At 42.9% G+C, this 22,145-nt stretch overlaps 1 protein-coding gene across 1 annotated transcript in view; it reads right to left on the reverse strand.

Annotated features, from left to right (window-relative positions):
* Cfdp1 (craniofacial development protein 1) overlaps positions 1 to 22,145 on the reverse strand; it is an 81,010-nt gene that overhangs the window by 10,760 nt on the left and 48,105 nt on the right. The window lies entirely within an intron of this gene.

The raw sequence follows: 22,145 nt of genomic DNA on the forward strand, positions 1-22,145 counted from the left end.
GATATGAGGGGAAGAAACCATAGAAAGAACATGGGTTAAACAAACAAACAAACAAACACACAAACGACCTATCTTTTGTGGGTTGGGGGCGGGCATGTGCAGATCAGAGGACAGCTTTGTGTCCTTGTTTCTCTCCCTCTATGTGGCAATCATCACTAGACTTATAGGCTTGTGCTGTTGAGTGCCAAGGGCCTTTGCCCACCAAGCCATACTGCCAGCTTGCTTTTGGTTTTATGAAAGTAAAATGAGTTCTCTGCTGGAAGAAACCAGACATTCCTTTCTGCTTCACAGAGACAGGCAAGAGCTGAGACACTCGAGCAGTGCTCTCTAGCAATGCCATGCTTACTCTCAAAGTGCTCTCTCAGCCTCTGCCCATCTGACTTGAGTTTGGCCTGCTGTAGTTAGTGTGAGTCACTGCAAGTATAGTTAGTATAGTAGTGGCCCGCTCAGCTTAGTGCTGAGGAGGAATGTTTCTGAGCTGACCTGGTCTCATTCTAATCCATCATGAAACCATGAGCTACTTGTGCCCTAGGCCAACAGGTCAGTGCCCACAGCAGACATAAGACTTGGGAGCAGTACATCCTCACTCTAGTGATACTGGTCCAGAGGATGTTAGTGTCTCTGACTAGGTCACGCCCTAACACACTGGACTCATTAACTATTAAGATCAATTCTGAATGGCTAAGCAGGCATCACTGTCCTTGTGTTAACTGGACAAATAAGCAAAGTTCAGAGAGGTTAAACAAAAATACAACAAAGGTCAAATGAGCAGAAAATACAGACTCAAAACAAAGCAAGACCTGAGGACTTGAGCATCTCCAAGATGAGAAGTTGTCTGAGAGTTTTCTATGAGCAATTTTATTGTTCTTAAGATAATTCTAAATCAGACCAAATGCACTGTATGCATTTATATAAGGGACCCTGGTCCTTTGTGTACAGCAGTACTGACCTTCCGTAATCATGACAAAGTTCACTGCAACCAAGTGCAACTGTGAGGACATACGTGCTCCATTTCCTACTCTGCTCTGTGCCATCAGCAGGAGTATGAGTCACTGCTCTCTAGAGAGTCTGCTGCTGCGTATCCTCTGTGAGGCCCTAGGCTACTGGTCAGTTTATAAGAAGCCTGGAAAGGACCTGAAGAGGAGGCCCCTAACGAAGAGGTTGGTAGAACTTGTCGGTAGGGCTGTGAGAAGGCACAAGACTGTCATTCCCTGCAATCTTTAACACCATTTTTGTTTTTGTTTTGTTTCTTCCAGACAGGGTTTCTCTGTGTAGTCCTGGCTGCCCTGGACTCACTCTGTAGACCAGGCTGGCCTCGAACTCAGAAATCCACCTGCCTCTGCCTCCCAAGTGCTGGGATTAAAGGTGTGCGCCACCACTGCCCAGCAATACCGATTTCAATAACCAGGTACCCTCAGAAGAGTTCTGGGTTGAAAAGGTACTTAGAATCATCTTTTCATCCACTGATTACAATCACTCAACAGAGACAGCAGCTTAACTGTGCTTAGGATTAGGAATGCAAAAAAAAAATCGACAAGGTCTGATCTTTGACTATGATGAGAAAGAAATCAGCAAAAAGGCTAACAATAGGCAAAACTATGACCATTTGCTCCTCATACCAGCTGCTGTGCTTGACCTCACAGAACAGGGCCACAAACCCTGTAGCTGCATGCACACTCCAATTTCTACTACTGCTCAGTTGGGGAGAAGCGTCTACCTTCCCTGTTGTCCTGGAGCTCACTGTGTGCAGGATCCATGCCTTCCCCTTTTCTATTTGAGTGTAGCCTTGGCTAGCCTGGAACTTGCTATGTACACAAAGCTGACCTGGAACTCAAGAGATCTACCTGCCTGTGCTAGGATTAAGGGCGTGAGCCACCATACCCTGGCAGTTCACTCACCCTGTCTCACCCACAGGGAATCGAAAAGCTTACTCACAGTGAAAGTGTTGGATTTTTAATTGACCAAGTCCCAGATTTGACAGCACTGTTAAACAAATTTCCCCTCACAACAAAAGACTCAATAGTATGCTTGAAGTGACAGATTAGGAAAATTAATTCCAAAACTGAACCAGCAAGAACAGGGCCATGTTTGGGAACACTAGTGACCTTTCTTCACATGGCAATATCCAGAGCTGGTTCAAGTCTACACCTCTCATATCAAAACTGGCAGAACCACTAGCACGCAAATCATCTGCATTAAGATTCTTTGGCAGAGATTTACATTTTCCTTAGTGTCTGTTGACAGGGAGGGGCACACACATGAACTGCTTCCCAGGGCCATATATAGGTCTGGCACCTTGTGTCTGTCATCTGTTTACAAGGAGGGGCACACACATGAACTGCTTCCCAGAGCCATGCATAGGTCTGGCACCTTGTACGAATTCGAGGAAGCTCAAGCTGAGGATTCCCTGTTGAGGGCTTGGGGCTGCTGGTCCTTTGGGGTTTCTTAGATTTAGCTTAAGTCTGTAAGAATGAAAAGTACAATCCAATCCCTGGCTGCTTTTACTATTCACCTGTTAACTCATTTCCTCAAAGCCCAGCATCAGACCAGGGCACTAGAGGAAAGGACTGAAGCCAGTGTCACAAATCTCTAGACTGTCGCACCCACCACTGAGCTGGAAAGCAGAAACTCTGGAGGAAGTCCTAAAGAACCTTGTGGGTTCAGACTCCCCCCCCCCCAGCCCTCTACATTACTGAAGCCGATAGAACACCAGGAAAAGTGTGGCTCCTATCAGCAAACGGTGAGAACGAAAGCTGGCAAGCAGCTACAGTTTCATAGCCTCACACTAGCACTGTGTTCCTAAGATAGACTGCCCTTGTGATAATCCAAGAGGAAGGGCATTTGTTGGCGTGGTTTGATTTCAGATTGGTTTTTCTCTAAGGTCTTGCAATGTAGTCCAAGCTGGCTTCAGATTTTTAAAATATATGATTATTTTGATGGCAAAAGTCCTGAACTTCTGTCTCTTCAAAAAAAAAAAAAAAAAAAAAAAAAAGATATGAGCCCCTTTCCATGTGCTAAGTGGCTAAGTGTGGAGGTCTGACCTGTCCTGCTATAGACTCTCAGCTGGCAATACCAAAGAGAACAATGTCATTGTAGCTGTCTGGGATCATCTGGAATGAAGAGCTCCTCCCAGGTAAGAGCCATCCAATGCATCCAGTAAGACATGAATTACCGCCTCAAAGCAGCAAAGTGCTTTAGCCACACAGTCTCCTGGCTTCTGCTGTAACCAGGACGTTAATTTGGGGACAATTAACAGGACCTGGGTGTTCTCAAGTGATACCAACATGACTGGCCTGCTGAACTCTCATCACATTCCAGGAGATAGCTAATGCCCCTCTCCTCAGTGCAGAGTAGTCCTCTGCTGATCTTCTGAGACCAACCAACTCGGTGGGTTTGCGTCTATGCAGTCATCTATTATTTGCGATTACTAACTTGCCTAGTTTGGAATTTTTGGAGGGAGTCTTGGTTTGACCCAGTGTTAGGATGCCTGCTTCACATATTTAATACAGAAGGATAAGCCAGATGACAGAATGTTCCTGTGTTCAGCACTGAGTAACCAAGGCAGAAGACAGCCAGAATGGCCTGAGCGGTAAAATCCCCCCCCCCCCCAAAAAAAAAAGCAAAAAGAAAAATGCAAATGGACATGTCTTCTTCCTAGCAAGAGCATGAGCTGTAAGGCACGGCACTTCACCTTCCTGCTGTCCCACTTCTGAGCAGGTTTCCGATAGAGCATGTCTTGGTTCTGCAGAAATCAAGATCCCACTAAGCTAGTGTCTGTTTGCATGCACATGCTTGAAATGTATAAAGCAGATGTCCCTTGTGGCTTCAAAGCTGAGCTGCTGCACTTGTCCCCAGCCAAACCCTAACTTGAACGAGGTGCAATCAAGTCACATAACTAAAGACACTGAGAACTGTGGCCCACACCTATGATCCTAGCAGAACTCAGATGGTCAGGTCATCTTCTCCTACAGGATCAGTTCCAAGCTAGTTTAAGACACACAGGTATGGGACAAGAGGGAGAAAAGAGGCAAAAAAGAACGGAGGGAGGGAATCCCTAAATATATGCTTCAACATGGATGAACCACACTAAATCAAAGAAAAAGTCATAAGAGACTGCAGGTTACATGATTCCATTTATATGAAATATCCAGAACAGGCAAATCCATGCAGACTAAAAATATTATTAGGTTAAGAATTCCATGATAGAGATAGAGGGGAAGAGAAGGGGCTGAAGAGCTGACAGTCGACGGCATCTGTTATGGCTGGGATATGAACTTCCCCTCTCCACAGCCCTTCCCCCAAAGGCTCAAGTACTAAATAGGCTTGGTTTCCAGATTGGTGCTGTTGGCAGGTAAGTGGATCACTAACCTAATAATGGATCAGTCTATTCATAGCTGAAAGAGCTAGTAGGAAATGGAGCCCAGTCAGAGGAAGAGGGTCACTGAGACATACTCTTCAATTACTTTAAAAACCAGAGCAGACTTGCTATGTTCTCAGCCTAGACTCACATTCATGTTCCTCCTGATCTGCCTCTTGTGTGCTGGAATTACAGAATGTACTACCACATCTGTGTCAGACATGTCTTTTCAGGATGCATTTTTGTCCCTGGACCCTTCCTTTTCTTTTCTTTCTGCTTTCTGGCTACTGAGGTGAGCAGCTTGTCTCACCATGCCTTTCTGCCAAGATGTCAACCTGACACAAGTTAGAGTCATTTTGGAAGAGGAAACCCACACTAGGAAATGTCCCCACCAGACTGTTGTGTGGGCAAGCCTGTGGTACATTTTCTTGATTAATGGTTGATAAGGAAGGGCCCTGTTCACTGTGGGAAATGCTGTCCCTAGGCTGGTGGTCCTGGAGAAAGCCGGAGCAAGCAGTGAGTAGTGCACCTCCACGGCTTCTGCCCCAGTTCCTGCCCTAACTTCCTCCCTTGACTTCCTTGGATGATGGACTGTGTTGCAGAAGCATAAAGGAAATAAACCCTTTCCTCTCCCAGTTGTTTTTGGTCACAGTGTTTTCGTGCAGCAATAGAAAACTGAGAGTATAGGTGTCACGTATCTGAAAGTAAGTTGACCACAGACTGAACTTCTAAAACCATGATGGAAACCACGAAACTCCAAAATTAAATAAGTAAAGGGCCAGCAAGATGGTTCAGTAGATAAAGGAGCTTGCTGCTTGATCCCTGAACCAAGACAGTGGAAAGGAAGAACAGATCTATTACCCCTGAGCACACACATGAAATACATAAATGTAAAACAATTTTTTTTAGCTAACAAACTTTTCCTTCTTAAGGCTGTTTTTCTCAGGTATGCCACAGCAATGAAAGCTGACTTAATAGCAGCAAAGGGGTGCAGGATTCCTTTCTGGGATAATGGAATTTCCCTTGGATGTTCTGTGGGAGCTGTTGGAAGACATGGCTCATTTTCCAGATTCTGGTTCTAACACTGCGCTGCCAGACACAAGGCCTGAGAAGCTGCCAGAAGCCAGCTAGCTCTATTCTCAATGGGGATGGTCTCCCTCAGTCAGTAAAGCTATTCTGGAAAATGTAACCCTTTCTCTATACACTGAACTTATGTGCCTAATTTATTTCTCATCATTTAGGGAAAACAAAAGGAAATAAAAGAAACTATTTTAAAGTAAAAATGTTACTCAGACTCACAAAAATTGAATTATCATGTGGCCAATCAGAAGGCTTTCAGGCCAGGTATGGTGGCACGTGTCTTTAATTCCAGCACTTAGAAGGTAGAGGCAGGCAGTTCTCTATGAGTTCAAGGCTAGCCTTGTCTACTAGTGTGTTCTGGTCCAGCTAAGGCTACATAGTGAGATCCTGTCCTAAAAGTAAGCCAGCTAACCAACCAAAGAAACAAAAGGCTTTCTGGCACACTGTTTATAATGATGCTTAATGAGGAAACGGGCACCAGTGTCTAGTCATATGTCCCTGACCTCAATCTTAGGTGCTAAGGAGGGCTGGGCTGGGCTAGTTCTTGGAAGGAAGAACGAGGAACCAGTGTTAGCCAGCGGTTTTTGGTTGCTCCCCTCCACCCCACACCACTGCTTGTTTTTATAACAATCAGAAGATAATTTAGAAAGGTCATGGGAAGCAGTAAAAAACTTTCTGGTTTGAAAATGTCAAAGTGAGAGACACAGCACTGTCATTATCTGAATAAGCCTCACTTAGATTCACCAATTAACATTTTGCCATGTATGCCTTTTTTTAAGCATACATTTTCTTTGGGGGGATAGTATGGAGCTGTTTTAAAGTAATAATCATCACACCACAGCGCCTCTCAATACTTCTGTTTGCACCTAAGACACTCCTACAAAGTAAACTCAACACCTCATTTATACTGAAGAAACTTAATGCTGATATAAGCTCTAACAAGGCTACCTCTCAGTTTTCACCAGTGACAGTCCCTGGTCATACGCTTCCCAGCACAGCACATTTGGAGGTGTCTTAATCTCCTTTCAAACTTTCATTTCTGACAGTCTTCTGTCTCCTGGCCTTAGTGTCATTATTAATTTTGAAGAGTCTACTCTGGCTGTCTCATAGACTGTAGCTCACTGGGCTTATCTGTCTCTCGGGGACAGATGGAGGTTAAACATTTTTGCCGAGCATGCTACTCTAAGGCTGCTGTGCTGCTGTGCCACCTTCAGTGGTGCGTGGTGTGAGGTCGTAGCAGCCTGAAGACCTTAAGTATGGTTCCCATGGTCAGGGATGACTGTAGCTACACTGCCTCCCTCTACTGAGGATCAACGTTCTCAGAAGCCCAGAAAGTCCTGGTTGCCTATTTCTTCTAGTACCTCATTTTGTAATGCCCAGTCATGTCTAAATACAGATGTGGTTCAATGAATAGTACAGGATCCTATTCGAAGGATAAACATACATACAGAAGTCCTCCAAGATAGTAAGCTCTGGCATGAGAAATTCTTAAACTCATGAGACCAGTACTAAAGAAATGGCAAAGGATTACAAGCTTACTAGCAGAGCCCTAGTTTGAACAGTACAACAGTATGGACAGGGCCTCTCAGGCCAACACAAGAGAAATGCACCTAGATGTGTGAACCATGAGGAGAAATGACATGGAGCTGGTGGGAAGGCAGAGCCTCTGACTCTCAGACATCTAGGAAATTCGACTCCTAAATTTCCCTTGCCCAGTCCCATTCCAATGTAGTTTTACTTATTCCCAGGGAAAGATAATTCCACAGCCCTTCCAGACTCTGCTTAGCAGCTTCCTTCCTGGAGTCATTCCCAAGGTGGCATAGGGAACCTCATGGTAAACAGGGAAAGGCAGGCCGGCCACTGTTTCCTGGCAGTAAGAAAGGAAGGGAGAGGTGAGGTCTTTGAGAGGAAACATTCAGTTTAATGGGAAGAGGATGATGCATGGGGGATGTTTTGTTCCTGAGGTGAAAACCACAGTTGCTTTCATTTGTATTATCACATTAAGCTGGACAATGACTTATTGACCAACACAACAGACCATTTTCACTTCTGAGATGAAATTTCAAACAAATTATTAAACATAACTTCTAAGAAACAGCATGATGACATTTTGCTTTATGCCCAGCCCTGGGAGCTCAGTGGAGGAAGACACAGCTCATTTTCCAGATACTGATTCCATATGGGCTGCCAACCAATCTGAACAACAAAGCTAAAAGGAGCCCAGGCAGACTCAGAATCTGGAATTTAAAAGGCAATTATCTCTCTCAAGAACAGTGCCTAGCTTTCTGCTATAACCTTGCCTAACCCATGAAGGCCAGACATGTGTTGGTCTGAGAAACAAAGCTATATACTCATAAAATTATTACTCCTGTTAGGAAAACATGGCTGATCACCTCTCTCTAAACTAGCCAGGGTGAGAAGCAAAGCAGATGACTTATGTGTCTCGATGGGTTTGTCTATCTGCTGAGTGAGAACTTGGCACGTTTCCTAAGCCCTGGTGTATTGCTTTTTCCAGAACTTTCAGCATCCCTTCCTCCCCCAATTCAGTCTCCTTACAACAAACTAACCCTGAGGAGGCTGAGGATATAGTTCAATTGATACAGCACTTGCCTAGAATGTAGAAAGGCCTAGGTTGAACTTCCAGTACCAAGTAAACCAAGCATGCCCGCTCATGCCTATAATCTTAGCACTCAGGAAGTGAATGCCGGAAGATCAGAAGTTCAAGGTCATCTTCAGCTACACTGAGTCAGAGCTCAGCAAATCCTGTCTCAAAACAAACAGAACACTGACCAACCAACCCCTGGCCAGTATTTTAAATGACAGGTTTAGTGGTGTGTGCCGATAATTCAGAGCTTGGGATGCTGAGGCAAGAGAGGAGTATTAGTTCAACATCAAATCCATCTATAACGGCAGTGTGAGGCAGCCTGAACTGCACACAATCCTCAGTAAAAACAATGAAAAACCCAGATGTCAGCATAAGATAAATTTAAAATTCATAGGCATCTCTCCAAGGTTGAGGTCATGTTTAAACGTCAGGACACGAGTTGGTCTCCATCAGTGTGGAAACAATTCCTTCAGTTCCATACCATAGACACCTCATTTAAAACGGGCCAGTCTGCCCTGTTAGGAACAGGAAGCACACTAACCACACGCCCTAAATGAAACGTATATGACTTGGTTCACATACACTTTGCAGACATTTCCCCAAGTCTTTGCTAAACTTGTCACTGCTACTAAATAGTGTGTGAAATTGCAAGTGAGGAGATGAGACTCTGATACTGCAGCATTCTATCTGGGGAGGACTCCTATCTATGTGAGATATGGTCTGTCTCCCTCCCTCCCTTCCTTCCTTTTCTTTCTTTTTTCTGAGACAGGGTTTCTTTGTGTAGCCCTGACCGTCCTGGAAATTGCTCTGTAGACCAGGTTGCTCTTGAACTCATAGAAATTGCCTGGTTCTGCCTCCAGAGTGCTGGGATTTAAGGTGTGGACTACTACTACACAGAGAGGTGTCCTTTTGTTAGATGAGGAAGTCCCTGGCCTTCCTCCTATGGGGACCCAATTCTGAAATCCCTTTTTGGTCAGCATCTACAACATGGCTTGCTTACCCACCAGACAACTAGGTCAACTAAGAGGCTGTTATAAAAAATTCAAGTGTGATTGACCCTGCAGTGGCAGCACATACCTTGTAGATCTGTGAGTTCGAGGCCAGCCTGGTCTACAAAGCAAGTTCCAGGACGGTCAGGGCTACACAGAGAAACCCTGTCTCAAAAACAAACAAACAAACAAACAAACAAACAGAAAAATAGAAGGGCAGAGCATTCAATTTCCTGTTTGCCCCCATGAACCTGACGCCTGCTCTAGGGAAACATGGCATCATACTCCCTTAATGACTGGGCTCTCATGGCTTCTCATTACAAAGCCTCAGTGCACCTTAAAGGAGTCTATGACTGCTTCCTTTTCCTGGGGGACCAGTGGTTTCGTGCTACCTGCCCTCCCTGTCACCATGAGGCTGGGCTAGTAACTCTGCAAGGACCGCCTTGAGCAAGCACCATTGCTGTTCTCACAGTCCAGACAGGAAGGAGCCTAAGCATGACCACTGACACAGTGATCTGAATGACATAGCTCATTATGGGTACTCATGAAAACCAGAACCCAACCCAAGTGTAGCCTCAATCACTCTGAACAAAGTTCTCCTGGGAACGAAAATGATGGAAATCATCCAAATATAAGCTACTATCCTTATGCTATGAAACTAGGAAATCTGATGACCAGTCAATTCTTATTCTCAGATAATACTATAAAGAGTTCACCCTCAGGGTTTCTTTGTATAGCCTTGGCTGTCCTAGAACTCACTCTGTAGACCAGGCTGGCCTCAAACTCAGAAATCCACTTGCCTCTGCCTCCCAAGTGCTGGGATTAAAGGTGTGCGCCACCACCGCCCGGCAAGAGTCCACCCTCTTAAGGCATACAATTCAATGTGGGTTTTTTTGGTAGCCACAGCCAGGCCATCTGTAAACCACAACATTGCTTCTTTAATGGATGAAATATTTTTACTTATTGCGTCAGTGACTCTCCTCCCCCCAAATTCCCATCTTTCAAAATATGGTGTCCCTGTATAGCCCTGGCTGTCCTTGAACTCAGAGATCTGCCTGTCTTTGGCTTCCAAGTACTGGAATTAAAGGAGTGCACCATCATGGTCAGCACAATGGTTTTTGATATATTATTATAATCAATTTTTTAAAATTTATTTATTTTTATGTATATGAGTACACTGTAGTTGTCTCCAGATACACCAAAAGAGTACATCAGATCTCATTACAGATGGTTGTGGTTGTGAGCCACCATGTGGTTGCTGGGAATTGAACTCAGGACCTCTGGAAGAGTAGTCAGTGTCTTAACTTCTAGGCCATCTCTCCAGCCCACAATCAAATTTTAGAATACTCTGTCATCACCACAAAAACTCTCATGGTGAGTGTGGACAGGATGGCACAATGCCTAAGAATTATTTGTGTGGCGAAGTTCTAGGTGTTAGAAATACTACCTTAGATTTATGCTTTTAAAACACTCTATCCCATAATTACTATACATTTACTTGTACTCTGGACAAGTTAACTTCTTTGAATCTCAAGTGACCAATTAGTAAAATGAGGGTAATAATAACCACATTGAAGGGTGATAATTAACCCAGAGATATGACACTGATAAACCCTTAATCTATGGAATGCCTTCAGTGAGCCAAACCCCTTGACAGAGTTCTCCTTTAAGTCACAAGAGGCAAATATGTAAACAAGAAGTTACTTTCTTAAAAAACTGCGCACAGGAAGTGCAGCTCAGCAGGACAGGGATTAAAGGAAGGAAGGCTGTAGAGAAGAAAGCAGTGTGTCATTAGAAGGGCAAGAAGAAATGTGCTAGAAGCAACAGAAGGACAAAGGTCAAAGTGTCTGAGGCTGCTGAGAACGGACGGTCACATCACAATGCTCGGCACACTACGGAAAATGTGGTTTTCCAGATGTCTCCATGGGTCCTCAAAAAATGCACTCTAAAATCCACACACAAAAATTTAAAACTTAAAATATTTATTTTTGTGTATATGTATGTATATTTGTACACATTTTGGGTAGGTTTTGAAGGGCTCTAAAAGGAGTATTGGATCCCATGGAACTGGAGTTATAGGCGATTGTGAACCTGATATGGATGCTAGGAACCAAACTCTGGTTCCCTGGAAGAGCAGAAAGTATATTAAGTGATGAAGCGTCTTTCCAGTCCCCAGATTTTACTGTTACTGCTAGGAACATCAGTGGACTTGGGATCTAAGAGTTGCCTGTTCTGCTTTTCTGGAGGTAAGTTATCTCTGGCAGTAAGGTATATTTTACCCCCCCAACACCTCTGGAAAAAAAAAAAAAAAAAAAAAAAAAACCTTGAATTTCAAACCAAGAAAGTCTATTTATTGTGTAACAGGCCCTGAACCCCCAGAATGGCTCTCTATGTGGACTTGGTCTGATTGTTAATTTCAGTTTCTTTGAAGATCTTTGGGAGCTTCCGTCAGTCAACTTTTGGACATTTTTTCCCCAACACTCACATGTTCTATCTTCACCTGAACTATTCTTCCTAACTTAGTACCACACCCCCACTGCAGTTTCCGAGACATGCTCTACTTGAAACCTTCCGAATCTTAGCTGAAACCCTGTTTTTTTGTTTCCTCGACTACTACTTCAGGTACCAGGCCACATGGGCCAGGTCTCACGCCGCTCCTTCAAGCCAGGCTCCTCTCCTCTAAGGGATCCTTCTGGTTAGCTTCCTAACCTGCCCTAAAGCCTTTGTTCAATCATTCATGGAGAGAACACCAATCCCGCTACTTAACACTTAGCTTTCACTCTCATGCTCTAGATCCACCATTGCTCTTTATTTTCTATTTTCTCCACACACTGAGCACTTTACTGCAAAGCCGACAACTTACTTAACTTATGCACTACACATTTACTTATTCTGCATATATTTACTGCATACTTTCTATCCCTCTAGGATTGGAAATTTCACAAGGGCTGAACCAACTTCTCCTTGCCCAACCCACTGCTGAGGATCAAGTCTATACTGTCAGGCACTAGAGACAAATGGTACACTAATGTGCTAGTCTCCAGTGAGTTTTGTTCAGATGTGACCTAAACACTTGGCATACTTCCCGGTTCTGCTATGTACTCAATAAATATTTGTTAAAAGAATGTATGAATCTTGGGAAATAATAACAATTTTGTACATCATGCATCAACTCTCCTAAGTGAAATGCATTTAAGAAAAACTGCACTGGTCAGGGCCTTTGTGGCTGACCATCCTTAGCCATTTCCAGGGCAGCTGTGGAACTCAAATATGCAGAGGAATATCATTTGTTTATTGTGACATGTGACACTGTTGCATAGTTGTCAGCATTTTGGAATTTACTGTAGCTGGCCTGTACCATCCTGAGGTCTGCAGAATGTTCTATCATCTTGTTATAAACTCTAATCCTAGATACTTAGCTACAATCCCGTAAGTGACAATAACTGAAGAGGAAGAGTAGAAAGGAAGGCTGATGAATCTTTTTCCTTCTTCTAGAACAGAATTTACAGAAAGTGAAAGAAATGTACATTCATTTATGTGAAAATGGAACTCTATAATAACAATCGTAAGACCAACCTAGGACTTCCTTATTGTAGCAGGCTTTTTTCACCCAACATAGCTGGGCTACTTGGTTTTGGAGGGGTTCTAGGACTTGTGTATGTGTGTTGGTAGGTGAGTGTTGTATGTGGGTGTGTGTACAAGAATGTGTTGCTAGCAATAGGACACCAGGTAAGAATTTTGTCCTAACACTGTATCCTCCAGCCTCTGGGAAGCAGGGCTATTTTCAAAGTTATATATAACTCGATAATCGGAGCAATTAGCTAACTCAATACTTAGACAACTGCATAATATTTGTCAGAATCTGCCAGAAAGAATTGGTTAAGTTTATAGATTTGCTACAGGCACAAGACCACTGCAGAAAAGTGAACATTCCCTCCAGTTATAGCCAGCCATATCAAAGTGAGACACTCATGCAGACACTAGCTTCCTATTCCGTGGGGACTTGAGCTGTGTTCACAGCAGAGCAAGAAAGGCAATGACACTAGCTAGGAAGAGGTGCAAAAAGAAACTGGTGCTTCTCACTGGTGGAGTTCCTGGTGCCCAGTAAGTGTCTCAAGGATAAAAAGAAGACTGAAAAACTTTCTACAATCCAGGCATGGTGAACATGCATGTTCAGGCAGACTGAACATGGAGAATTATCATGACTTAGAGGCTAGGCAAGCTATACAGCAAAACCCTGTCTCAAAAACAAACAAGAGGACAAACAGAAACTTTCAGAGGGGGAGGGATGATGTGAGGTCATATACAAAGACCCCCAAATTCTGAATTGCTTTGCACTCTCAAGGGCAGCCCTGGAAGCTAGAAGACTGGTGGCTGGCAGAGCGATCCTCCCACCAACACTCTGGAGGGAAGGAAGCGCTTTTCACCTGCAGGGCTGCAACAGTGAAGTAAACAGTCATTCAGTGCACTTTACTTCACAAGCCTGTGCTTCAGGAGGACACTACAAGATGAGGTTTATCACAACCCAGAAAACAAACCTAAAGGGAGGAAGTCACAGGCAGGAGAATAGGAAAGGTCTGCAAAAGGGTAAAAGGCAGGCCTAGACAATGCTGTACAGAAGGCTGACAGAACAAAGACCAAAGAATTGAGGAGGAAAGACTTGAGAGGAAACCAGGAAGGACTGGAGAAAGACAGACAGATTACAGAACGTAGGGGCTAGGATTATGGCTCCATCAGAATACTTGCCTAGCATTTGTGAGGACCTGACCTTGTTGCTCCATCATAAAAACCTAAAATATCTAATATAGGAGAGTATAAGACTACAGCAAGTATACAATACAGTAGAAATTAGTAGAAACTTGTCTTCAGGCAGATTTTAAGCTTTAATGGAGTATGGAAAAAAATGAAACACAGAAAATCAACCAAATAATAAAACATACATTATTTATAAAAAGAAACACAGTCTTTAGATACTAAGCAACACTCACACAATGACTGTTATGAAAAAAAAAGTGCTGAGGGGGGAAGCTTGTGCAGGAGTATCTAACCTCCTTGTCTCAAACAGAGGGGCAGGCAGCTGCTTACTTTATCTACCTTGACAACAGAATCCAGGGCCTTCTGCATGCTAAATATGCGTTCTATCCAGTGAGCTACATCCAGCCAAGTGGGAGCTTCTTAAAAACTAGGGGAAAATAACATAGAATGTATAAAACTTCTAAAACAAGAAACAGCACTACAGAAGCACATCATTGTAAATATGGAAGAAAAACACATACACGCAAACACACAGTGGAAATAACAAGTTTTAATTAAGTGGCTACCTCTAGAAAGCAGAAGCCAGGTTTGGTCAGGTGACTGGTATAGTATATTTTGGCTTTTCAAATTATACATCTGTATGATTTTGATTTAAAACTTCAGTGGGAGCTGGAGAGAAGGCTCCACTGTCAAGAATATTTGCTGTTCTTCTCAGTAACGAAGCTCAGGCACTCAGACTTACCTTGCCTATAACTTCAACTCCAGAAGATATTATGCCTTCTAACCTCCACAGGAATCTACATATACATAGCGCGCGTGCACACACACACACACACACACACACACACGCACACGCACACACACACCAGGGGTGTGTCAGAGTTTGTGGCACAGACTTTCAAGTCTAGTACCCAACATGCAGAGACAGGTGGTTATCTATAAAGTATAGACCCTACCTACATTAATACAAACTTTAAAAAAAACCATTGATAGTCAAATTTGATTAACCTTAATGCTCCCCCTTTGGGGGAAAACAGTTGCAGTGTGATTCAGTGGTATAGCACATGCCAGGCATATGTGAGTTCAATTTAACATCCACCTAAAGAGGAAAATCTGGGGAAGCTGCCCCGTGTGTTTTCCTCATCTTCCTACTGCGAGGCTGTCCTCTCCTGCTGCAGTACTTAGTACCCTGCTCAATGTTACTAAACACCATGCTTACAGATCTGCAAATTCTCTCCACAGCATCAAAGTTCCCAAATGAAGCTGTTTTCATGGCAGCTGTGCATGTCACTTCTCAATTAGTTCATTTGCTCATTCACAATGTCCTGTATTCCTTCCTACTGTGCCAGCAGCCATGCTGAAGCCAGGGACCCAGTGTACCCAGGTTCCTGTTCCTGGTAGCTCTGGCTCCTGACAATGCATGATAAATAGAATACCAAGAATGTCTACTGCCTGCTTCTCCCTCCAACACTGCTACATATTGTTTAGTGTTCCTTAGAAGTCTAAGAACCACCAACTCTAGAGTCCCTGAAGTTACTAAGAACACAGACAAACTTGGGACCCAAAAGATGGCTGTGTGGGTGAAGGCTGCTAAGCCTGACCCCCTGTGTTTTATTCCTAGAATCCACATAATAGGAGAAAACTGACCCCACAAGTTGTCCTTTTACCTCCATGTTTGCATACAAGTAGAAACATTCTTAAAAGGGACCCCTCTAGTGTCCCTTTCTTCTTCCTTAAAACATCCTTTAGGAGGAAAGTACCAGCGTCAACACATCACTAGGAACACACTAAGAGTGCATTTAAGCACACTCTGGTTTTCTTTGCAGAAGCACAAGTAGTTACCCAAACATTAAAGCCTAGACAAATGCTGAACTGGCCATAACAGGGTGTGGTTATTAAGCCAGCAAAAGGCAGGTTTAAAAAACAATGACTTTATAGACTTAAGACTCAGGAGTGGTCAGGACGGATAGCTCATCTATATCTGGCTTTGAATCCCCCTTTTATGCAAAATTCACTCAATTTATTGTTCTTTCTCCATTAAAAAGTGGACAAAATAAACTCTCATTGAGTATAGTGCTGGAATGAAGAATGGTGAGAAGCTAGAATACTCTTTCAGTGCCTGACAGAAAAAGTTTTTGTTTTTTTTTTTAAACATAATCCCACTTCTTAGTAGATGGTGAAGGGTTAATTTTCTGTGACAATGACCTTCCCTCTACAACTAATCAGGCACTCCAAGTACACTGTATCCAATAGCACACTTTTGCTCTTATTTTGAAGGCTGCCTCTCATGCAGGCCATCCAGTCACAAAAAAAAAAAAAAAAAAAAAAAAAAAAAGAAAGAAAAAGAAAAGAAACAAATTCCAGCTGGAGTGTGTTGGGGGGAGTGGGGTGGTGGTGGTGGCGCTCCCCTTTAATCCCAGCACTTGGGAGGCAGAGGCAGGCGGATTTCTGAGTTCAAGGCCAGCCTGGTCTACAGAGTGAGTTCCAGGACAGCCAGGGCTACACAGAGAAACCCTGTCTCGAAAAACCAAAAAGAAGAAGAAGAAAAAAAAGGAGTCAAGTACTGACAGCAGAGCAGAAGGTGAGGGATCCTGAGTCTCTCTTCACATTCTACACCCCCACTTATATACAGTAAAACACACTGGGCATTATTTGAGTCTGAGTAAACATATACTTCTATGGCCCTCAGTCTATCAGAGAACACTTCCATTCTGGAAAACTCTCTGATACTTTCCTATCCTCGGCAATAACTCTTCTGACTCCTTTCATATGTTTCACCTCATTTTGAACTCCACAGAGACAGAGCAATGTGGTATCTACCCTTGTGTGGTTGTTGTCTTTCACGTACCACAAAGTCTTCAGACTCGGGCGTGACAGGTACTCGTGAGCAGTCGTCATTATTGCTACACTTGGCTAATCCATTCTCCCATCCCTGGACACCTTGGCTGTTTGCACTTTTACACTTTTTAGGGATAAAATAGTGTAAATAAAATAAAATGGTTGCATTACATCTTCAAAATCCACATTCTCGATTCCTTTGAATACAAACAGAAGCAGAATTGCTAGTGTGGAGTAGGTGCACATTAAACCTAACAACAGTATGCTCAACAGTTCTCCAAACTCTCCTAAGCACTTGGCTGCTCTGTATCCGTGCCAACACTTGGTGTTCCTCATCTCATCAACTAATATGGAGTGTGACTTTCACTTCCTTGAAATCGCTTAATGATGAACATATTTTTGTGTACTTATTTATCTACTTTTATGAGGTCTATCAATTTTTGTTTAAAACACTGGGTTGTCTTATGCAGTCAAATTATATATTCATAGATATGTATGCATATACCAAGATATCTCCAGTAAACATTTCCTGTCTTTCAGTGCCTACTTATGTTCCTAATAATATTTCTCGATTAGCAGGAGAGGTACCTACGTGGCTACTGGATCACCATTAGAGAGAATCAATAACAATGCTACAGATTTAAAGAGCAAATTGGGGCCTGTGAGATGGCTCACTTGCTGTGCAAAGTGGCACCCCAGATTTGATCCCTAGAACCCACAAAAAGCTGGACTGATTCTACAACATTACATTATGCCCTGACCTTCATATAAGCTGTGGCATGTGTGCCCACACATATGTATGTACACACCAATAATACAATTTTTAAAAAGAAAAATAATATATTTCAATCTGTTTATATTTAAAAGTAAATTCTAAATTTCATATGGTGTATATCTGTATGTACATCTCGGTGCTAAGGAGAGGTTGACAGATTCAGGTTAGCCTGTGCCATGTCGTAAAGACAGTCTCAGTGACCCACTTCACAAAAGAAAAATTGTGTCTAAGAAAAGTCAGAACATTATCCTCATCCCACTGCCTAAGCACAAGCTAATTCTAAAAAGTTAAATCTTTGATGGTTGCCTCTTTCAGATACATACTGTGTTTGCTTCAGGAATAAAGAAAACCACAGAATATGGCTACATGGGGCCATGCCTCTGTCAGACAAAAATCAAGAAGAGAAGCCCTAAAATGCTATTGATATTGCCACCAAGCCACAGTGGTGGGGCTTTAAAACAACAACAAAAAAAGACAAGAAAGAACTTAAACCCTTCACACCACTCTGATCGTAACCTCACACACCGCTCTTCCCACATACAAGCTGATATGCATAAGGGAAGGAAGTTATGGTGGTTAGAGGAAGGTGTGACATGACAAGGCTTCTGGGCTGTGCTCCTAACTCATCAGCTGTGTGGACTGCCCCGCCCTGGAGAAAGCTCTCCTGCACATGTTCCCATTCAGTGGCTGAAGTACCAATTTACCTCAGGAGATTTTGAGAGCTTTATTAATTATTAAGGCTTTATAAGAACCTGTGTGGAACAGAAGTACTGGATTATCAGTTACCTCGAGGTCCTCTTGAAAAGCCCAGAACTGCTGCCTCCTCCCAATGTGTGTAGCACCTGTCACCTCTGTATAGCACTATATCCACTCAAGTCATAAAAGTCCCTCCTCTCCAATTAATCCCGGCAAAATCCTTTAAAACAACAAGATGAGTACAAGGGCCAGAAGAAGATGATGCCAAGAAATGGAGAATATTGCAGTTCACTGGCTTTTCTAACACCCTGAGGCACAAGCCCCAGAGACAGTCTACAAGGTGACTGGGGTAAGCAGAAGCCAAAGCAAAGGCAAAATAAATCTCTTGCCTTTTTCTACTACTTATGTTCACCATGGGCTAGAGGCTGAGTCCTTCCTGCTCAGTCATGAGAACCAGAGTTCAGTTCCCTGCAAACATCTGTAACTCCAGTTCCAAAGGATCTAATGACCCCTTCTGGCCTTGGCACATGTCTACACACACACACACACACACACACACACACACACACACACACACACAAAATCTTGAGAGTGTGTGGAGGGGGAGGGAGAAGGAGAAATACAATCTCAGTTCAACAAACTGAAGTCTGAAGGCATAATTTTTAAATGAGCAAAAAAGATAACCCAGTAAAACATTATTACCTATGCATTCTCAACAGACCACTTTCACCCAAATTTTCTCATTTCTTTAAAGGTTAGACTTTTTAAAATTACATTTACTTATCTAAATTATTGTGTAAAGCGTGTGCATATGCCTATATGCACCACAGTGTTTTGTGTGGAATCCAGAGGACCACTTCAGGAGACAGTTCTCTCCTCTACCATATGGCTCTAAGGGATCAAACTTAGGTCCTAAGGCTCAATGGTAATCATTTACAGTCCACTTCCCACCAACACACAAGGACATCCTCCCTCTTTTAAAGATGAATGCCACTCTATGGTACAAAAGGACCGTAATTTATTGTGGTTATCAATGATGAGGAGAAGGGGATGGTGTGGGAGAGCCAAGTCACTGAGGAGAGACATTTCAATGTGTAGATGGCCTATAATAAACACAGACCTTGAAAAAGCAGACTACTGAACTTACGGTTTCTGCAAATCTGGTGGGAAAAAAAAAAATGGCATCTCCTTACGACCTGAAACTGAGGGTTTAGGGATGGAGAGATGGCTCAGTGGATAAAAGCACCAGCTGCCCTTCCAGGAGACCCGGGTTTGAACACCCATATGGTGGCTCACAACTGTCTGTAATTCTAGTTCCAGAGGATCTGATGCCCACTTCTGGGCCCCACAGGAACTGCATGCACATGGTGTTTGGACACGATGCAGACAAAACCCCATACACAAAACCAAACCAAACCAAACCAAACCTGTGTTTTTTTTTTTGTTTTTTGTTTTTTTTTTTTTTAAAGACAGGGTTTCTATGTGTACCAGCCCTGGCTGTCCTGGAACTCACTCTAGACCAAGCTGGTCTCAAACTTACAGAGATCCACTTGCCTCTGCCTCCCAAGTGCCAGGATAAAAGGTGTGCGCTACCATACCTGGCTTTACTTTTTATTTTATTTTGCAAAGATACCAAAATTATATTAGAGAAAAAGGCAGTCTTCAACAAATGATGAGGGGAGTCTGGTATGTACACATAGTAGAACTCAGTCCTTACCTCTCACCCTATACAAAAAGCAAGTCCACAGAAACCAAAGACCTTCATGCAGCATCTGAAACTCTTAAACTGCTAAGAGGAAAGTCATAAAAATGGCACTTGTTAAGCCATCTCCCTGGCCCACTTTTTACCGCCGTAAACTGTATGCATAATTCAGTGGCTTGTTAGTGTACTCTCAGTGTTTCATTAACTCTCACTAACACTTAATTCAGAATATATTCATTTCCCCAACAGAAATCCCTCTGATCTCTCCAACTTCCTTCCCTGATCCCTCCTCCAGCTAGAACTTCCTACACAGCCAAGGACAATCTTTCACTTCTGACTCCACCCTTTCAAGTGTTCAGATGGCAAGTGACCACCACCACCACGCCTGGCTCTTCCTCTGCTGGGCACTTTTCTTCTTGTGGAGTTCTTGCTCCTCTCCACGTCCTACTCTCCCACAGCTCACAATGCCTGGAGATTTGGACTTCTAGAATGATATTCCTAACTCTTATTTCTTTTTAGTCATTCTTACCATTTCTTTATGTATTATTATTATTTATACAAGGTCCCATGTATTCCACATTGGCTTCAAACTTGCTAGATAGCCCAGGAAGACCTGGATCCTGACCTTTTACCTCTATATCCCCAGTGCTGAGATTACAACCATGTGACATCCAGCTGGCTTATTTAGTGCTAGTGATGGAAGCCAGGACTGTGTATATACTAGGCAAATATTCTAAAAAGTGAAGCAAATCCACAGCCCCAAACATTTGGGTTTCTCTCTTTGTGTTGATTTTATTTGTGCATGTACATGTGTGTACATGTTAACACACACACACATGGAGGTCAGAGAGCAACCTGTGGGAGCTGGCTTCTCTCTCTACCTCATGGGTTGTGGGATCTGAACTCAGGTTGTTAGACCAGGAGGCAAGTACACTAACCACTGTCATTTCCAACTTTACTTACGTTTCTAAAGAAATGTAACACCAGCCTTACAAGTAACACAATCAGTTTGTTAGAACCTACATGATTTTGTTGTTGTTTTTCTAGATCTGCAGGACTAGGAAATGACCCTAGAGAAGAGATAGTGTTGAGAGCCCCCACTGCCTTTTTTAAATCATAGGACACCAGTAACAATCAATCACTAAGAGAAAAAAAATGATTTGGGGGAAGAAATAATTTCTGGTTCCTCAAATATAACCTGTTTTAAAGGAGACTGCTGTTGTACAGTGGACTAAAGATGGGATTTGCTTCCTTTAATAAGATGACTAGTTAATAATGTTTTCTTGGGCTGGAGAGATGGCTTAGTGGTTGAGAGCATTGACTGCTCTTTCAAAGGTCCTGAGTTCAATTCCCAGCAACCACATGGTGGCTCACAACCATCTATAATAGAATCTGATGCCCTCTTCTGAAGGCATCATCTGAATCTGTCTGAAGACAGCTACAATGTACTCATATAAATAAAATAAAAAAATTTAAAAAAAAAATAATGTTTTCTTTTCCTCCTCTACCACACTGAAATAGTTACATAAAATGCAAAGCACTTGCATTGCTGCACTGGAAAGTTTTTTTGTCTGAATGATGGGAGGGGGGATCCTTCAACAAAACATCAGTACTCACAGATCAGTGCATCTCTTAACCCTCATCTGAGAAGCTTCTATCTATAGTGGGTGGTGACTGGCCAAAGAGCAGAAAAGAAGAGACTGAATAATGCGTGTGCATCCCTCAATGGTACATATACCACGCTCCCCTCCCCAAAGGCTCAGTGACCATCAAGGAAGAGGGGAGAGAAAGAGTCTAAGAGCTAGAGGCAGTAGATGACTATCAAGAACAGGCCTCTTCCATACACAGTGGGCAGCTACACATATGAACTCACAGTAGTTGTGACGGCATGCAAAAGCCCTGTGCAAGCTCAAACCAGACCAAATCTCAGTATGGAGATGGGAGTTTGGCACAGAATTCCACACCTAGCTATGTTGGCATGTGTTAGTTGCTGGGAGAGAAGGAATTTTCTCCAGTGGATGACCACACACCCAAGAGTATTTGGGCAGCACAAATTGGTCTTGATGCTAGGATTTGTTTTTTTTTTTGTTTTGTTTTGTTTTTTTGTGGTTGTTGTTTTTTGTTTTTTTGAAGTGGAAATTTGAATGGGTCTGAAAGGAGGGGTCAATCTGGGAAGAGTTGGGAGATGGGTGAATATAATAAAAACTCACTGTATGAAACTCTTAAAGAATAATTTTTAAAAAATCACTGCCATGGGATAAAAGAACCATATAAACTAGAAAGCAGTTTGGACCGGGGCAAAGGCTCAGTGGTAGATGCTAGCCTCAGATTCTCAAACATTTAGGTTT

The sequence above is a fragment of the Arvicanthis niloticus genome, chromosome 18 (genome assembly GCF_011762505.2).
Source record: "Arvicanthis niloticus isolate mArvNil1 chromosome 18, mArvNil1.pat.X, whole genome shotgun sequence".
Taxonomy (NCBI): domain Eukaryota; kingdom Metazoa; phylum Chordata; class Mammalia; order Rodentia; family Muridae; genus Arvicanthis; species Arvicanthis niloticus.